The sequence below is a fragment of the Schistocerca americana genome, chromosome 8 (genome assembly GCF_021461395.2).
Source record: "Schistocerca americana isolate TAMUIC-IGC-003095 chromosome 8, iqSchAmer2.1, whole genome shotgun sequence".
NCBI lineage: Eukaryota > Metazoa > Arthropoda > Insecta > Orthoptera > Acrididae > Schistocerca > Schistocerca americana.
The window spans coordinates 32,560,204-32,566,203 of NC_060126.1; positions in this window are offsets into that span (position 1 = coordinate 32,560,204).

A 6,000-nucleotide genomic window follows, 5' to 3' on the forward strand; every position below is an offset into this window, starting at 1 on the left:
AAACATGTTTTGCTTTAATCTTTAACACTGAAGAAAACTTTTGAAATTATAAAATTATTATCATTATTTGTTGTATTCTCTCTAGCCACTTTGAAGTTGTCTCATTTTCTCAGTAGAGCTGTATCATGGTGAGTGAGGAGAGGATGTTGGTTGGTGGCCAGTATCCTCAATCTATAACATAAACTGCACACAATGAATAACTGGGTTCTTTATTCATAAACAAAGAGGTACTTAACGTAAGTTTCCAGATGCTGTGGTACAAGCTCTCTTCCGTATATACTGTTGAAGTAGAAGTCTGCTATGTTCACTATGAGGTTGCTATATGCTGCCTGTCTCTGTGCTAGAGGTTAAGTCCACAGCTCAATCTCAGTGACACTCTGGAACTCCACGATGTACGGGACTAAACTAACTGATGTAAGAGCCTCAAACAAACTGGCTAAACTGGCCGTCCGGTCCATGGGGGCAATCGTAAATACTGTTGGCTGAGAGGGCTTTGGTGACACATTTCCAGTGATTCTTCTCATTGGCCTCTATTGATACTCTCATAACCTCTTGGCACATGGTGTGCTGGTGCCATCATATGCTAGCAAATAATTAATATAATTTTTTTATTATAATTTGAAAATCATGTGCAATGTAAATTTTATAAGACATTGATGATATACATTGAGCCTTTGGTTCTAAAAATTGATATGTAAATATAGATTGCTACTTACTATAGAGATGACACATTAACTTGCAGACAGGCACAATTATAAGACACTTACACAAAACTTTCAGCCATGGCCTTCACCAGAAAAAAAAGAACACACACAATTCACACACATGAGCAAGCACACCTCATGTCACCGCCAACTCCAGCAGCTCAGGCCTGAATGCAGCTATCACACGGGATGGCAGCAGCAGTCTGGAGGGTGCGGGGAAGGGGAAGGGATAGTATTGAATTGGTCGGAAGGCAGAGGAATGTTGTCAGGTAGAGTGTGCAGAGTTTAGAATCCCAACAGGCACAGCATCAGGACGGGGCAGGGTGGTGGGGAAAAAAAGGAGCGGAAAGGAGAGAATCAGGGAAAGATGGGTAGGTGTGTTCACAGAGGGTGGCAAACAAAGAGGTTGGGAGGTGGGAATGGGGAGGAGGTGATAGGACAGAGGGGGTGGAAACTGTTGGGTGGAGGGTGTGGGGATGGTATATTACTGTAGGTTGAGGATGAGATAATTATGCAAGTGGACAATGTATCATAAGGATAACTCCCATCTGTGCATTTCAGAAAAACTGGTGGTGAAAGGGAGGATCCAGATGGCTAGGATGGTGAAGCAGCCATTGAAATGCACCATGTTATGTACTGCAGCACCTTTGATTGATTGATTGATTGATTTTTTATTGTTCCAGTCATATCATGCAGCACAAATTGTACAATTGATAGTGGACAGGTCAATGAAAGTTGAGGTAATACACAGTCTTAGCAAACAGTAGCAAATTACAATTAGGTACATATTCTTGCAATTTAACTTTTAAGTAACTTTTTTGGCTGCATCCTTAGAAATACTTTTACATGACAGAAACAGTGCTTTATTATAGAAACAGTGCTTTATTATAAATTCCGTTAGTTCAATTTTAAATTCTGGATGCATAGTAAATTTTATTTCCTCCGGTATACACTAATGTTAAGTATGCTCCTCTGATACACTGTAGTTCTATGATATTTCTGGTGAATATTTGATTTCCCTCTGGCACAATAGTTGTGTATATTTTTGTTTTGTAGTAGTTTGCCTGTTTTCAGGAGGTAGTATCTAGCTAAGCCTACTTTCCTTTTGGGCACAGTTTGGTGATGGATGTTGATCCTGGTGGACAGCTGGTTGGTAGTGATACCAATATAAAAAGTTGTGAAATGTTGCAACAGATCTGGTACACAACACGGCTGCTTTCACAGGTGGCCCAGCCTTCAATAGGGTAAGATAAGCCTGTAACAGGACTGTAATAGGACATGCTGCATAGGTGGATTGGACGGGTCTTGCACCTCGGTCTCCCAAAGGGATATGATCCGTGTGCCAAGGGGTTGGCACTGCGAGTGACATATGGATGGACCAGGACGTTGTGGTGGCTGGGTGTGTGATGGAATGCCAATTTAGCACGGATGGGAAAGATCTTGGGTGGGATGTCCCTCATTTCAGGGCATGATAATAGATAATCAAAGTGCTGACAAAAATGCAGCATTTCATGCACCAAATTCCTCCTGCTGACATATCCTTGTGTATTTTCATGTTTTATTTTCCTCACCTACCTGTGTCCCATGAGCTCCCTTTCCTCATGCGTTCCTTTTTCCCTTGTTTTTTTTAACATATCACGTATCTGTACTTTGCATATCCATGTGGTTTTTGCATACCTATGCATGTTTTGTGCGTATCTGTGCTTGTTTTTGCATGCATGTACGGATATTTATCCATCTTTTTCTGTTGTCCCGCTCCTCCGAACCACCCAACACTCTCATTTATCCATTTCCCATGTCATTACCCATTTCTCTAAAGTCATCCCTGTCACAATGGATCCCTGCTCTGTCATTCTGCACCAGTTCAGAAAAGTATTCCGTTTCTTGGCTAAAGCTCAGTGACACATGCTGTTCCTTAAATGCTGCCTGAACTATGGAATTATACACCACCCCTCCACCCCCTCAATGGCCCAACCATAAAATTTCCATTCTCTGGATCCCACCCCCACTTTGACATTGAGCTCCACCTTTTCATATTCTGCCAGTACCTATCCCTCACAACACTGAACCTTGCCTCTCCCAGCTCTTATCATCATCCAACTTTGGTCCTTCCCCGAGTCCTTTCCTAAGAACACCAACCTTTCAGCAGAGGAAAGGACTGCTACACAGACTCATAATAGTCCCTAACCTAATCATTCTCCCTACTGACAAAGGCTCCACCACTGTCATGATGGGTCACAGTGACTACCTGTCAGAAGGCCACTGCCAGTTGTCTGACTCATCCACCTATAAACTCTGATTGAGTGATCCTATTCCAGAAGTTCAATATAACCTCCATTCTCTGTCTAATGCCTTCAGACCTTCCCAGAACCACTCCCCTGAATCCATTTCCCTCCTCACCCCTGTGACACTTTGCACACCCTCCTTCCACATACTCCCCAAATTCACAAACCCAACAACCCTGGATGTCCCATTGTAGCTGGTTATTGTGCTCCAAGGAATGCATTTTGGCCCTCATTGATCAACATCTCCAACCAATTGCCCATAGTCTACCCTCCCACATCAAACATAGCAACTGCTTTCTTCACAAACTCTTCACCATCCCAACCTCCTGGTTCTCTACTGGTCACCGTTGATGTCACTTCATTATACACCAACATCCATCATGCCAATGGCCCTACTGCAATTTAACACTACCTCTCTCAATGCCCTCTAGACTCCAAAACCACTACCTACTACATCACTCACCTAATTAACTTTATCCTAGCTCACAACTTCTTCTCCTTGAAGGGAAGGTATACAAACAAATCCATGGCACAGCTATGGGCATTCACCTGGCACCCTTCTATGACAACCTGTTCATGTGTCATCTAGAGGAAATCTCTGTGGCTTCCCAGAACCCCAAGCCCCTGGCCTGGTTCAGGTTCATTGATGATATCTTCATGATCTGGTCTGAAGGCCAAGACACCCTATCCTCATTCCTTCACAACCTCAGTACCTTCTCTCCAATCCACTTCACCTGGTCCTTTCAATCCAGCGTGCCACCTTGGATGTTGATCTCCTCCTCTCTGATGGCTCCATTCACACCTCTGTCAACATTAAACCTGCCAACCACCAACAGTACTTACATTTTGACAGTTGCCATCCCTTCCACATCAAAAAGTCCTTCCCACACAGCTTTGCTATCAGTGGTCAGCATATCTGCAGTGACAAGAACTCCCTTCTGTAGCAGCCCATTTTCTGTTTTCACTTTTTTGTCTAATAGGTGAAAGTTTGATTTTATTTTTTTACACATTGACTGTCATTGAAGAGTTTTACTTTTATTTAATATTTTCCTGGTTAAGGATCAGTTTGATTACTTTTAAAACCCAATGTTAAACGTGGGTCACTATACATATAGTCTTCCCAACTCTGAGAGAAAAAATCTTCAGTAGCCTTACTACCAACGTTTACAGACGACCTTTCATTCAATTGTTTTAGTTAGGAATCGCTAGTTTGTTCTTGGCCTAGATCATGTAACCTTAACGTTTATTAATCTAAGTTAAATTAATGTTCAAGACTTGTATTATGTTTCAAATTAACAGTGTCAGTTTATTGACAAGAATTATTAATGAATAGGTTCACTCATACAATCTCATTCAAAGAAGTTCTTTAATTAGATGTCTAAGTAGGATTCCTACTAGCATCAGAGATGTTAGATAATATCCTGTCACTTTCAGTAAATAAGTTATTTCTATTTAATATCCGCAAACTGTCATTAACTATGACCACTAGTCGCATGAAGTTAAAGTTTCCCACTATCACAATTCAAAGTCCGAATCCAGTTAAAATTCTCAATTCAGTAAAGCATTTAAATAGTCACACAAATTGACATTAAAGCCTACGAGATTACTATTCACCTTCCCATTTATCTAATCTGATAAATGTCCGAATTAAAGTCTTGAATTGACAATCCTCAAAAACAATCTAGTCACGATCTATTCTTGATCCCCATTTAATTAAGTCCCAATTGTTGTTCTCTAAAGCTGTATGTCCTAAATAACTTCTGAACTAGAACAGACTAGAGACTGGAGTATCATAATTACAGCGTATGGCTAGTTATACTTTAACAAACACTATCTCTGGTGTCCCAGACCTACATTCTATGACTATAATACTGATTTTCTTACATATTGGAATAACTAATATTTTAATATTTTCACTGTTTTTCCCCCTTCCCATGTTTCTAAAATTTATAATTAAATTTTCCTTTTCTTTTCTTTTGCTTTCTATACTAGATATTTCCCTTTATTTGTTTTTTATTTATTTTTCGTAATTACTGCTTGTGAAGGGACTTGGGTCATTTTGTGAATTGATATTTTAAGGACATGGGAGCTAATTTGGGAGCTATTTTTGTTTTTTCAACTCTGAGAGGCGCTGTATGTGTTACACTTCCCAGTATACTGATAGTCTCACTAAGGCCTTCACAGACAGAACTACCCCTTGGATGTAGTCCACAAACAGATTTCCTGTGCCATTTCCCCTCACACCCCCAATTGTGCCCACTTTGTCACCCAATATCACCCTCGACTGGAACAAGTGAACTACATTCCTTGTCAGGACTTTGATTACCTACCATCTGTAATATAATGTGGGGAAAATGTTTTTTGTTTGTGGTATTGCACGTCATGCCCTGAAATGAGAGACATTCTACCCAAGATCCTTCCCAGTCCTCCTAAAGTGGTGTTCCATTATCCACCCAACCACCACAACATCCTGGTCCATACCTGTGCCACCCCTAATCCCAAACCCTTGGCACAGGGATCACATCCCTGTGGAAGACCTATGGGCAATACCTGTCCAATCCACCTACCCAGTATGTCCTATTCCAGTACTGTCACTGGCTTATTTTGCCCCATCAAAGGCCAGGCCATCTGTGAAAGCAGCCATGTTGTGTACCAACTCTGCTGCAACCATTACACAGCTCTTTACATTTGGTATGACTACTAACCAGCTGTCAACTAGGATGAACGGCCACTACCAAACTGTGGACAAAAGCAAAGTAGACTACCATGCAGCACAACATGCTGCAGAACATGGCATGCTTGATTTCAATGGCTGCTTCACATCCCAGACCATCTAGATCCTCCCTCCCATCACCAGCTTATCTGAACTGTAGAGATGGACGTTATCTTACAATACATTTCCACTTCCAAAATTATCCTGGCCTCAACCTATGGTAACCTACTGCCCCCACCCTTCAACCAACAGTTTCTGCCTCCTTGTCCTATCACATCCTTATCTCTCACATTCCCTC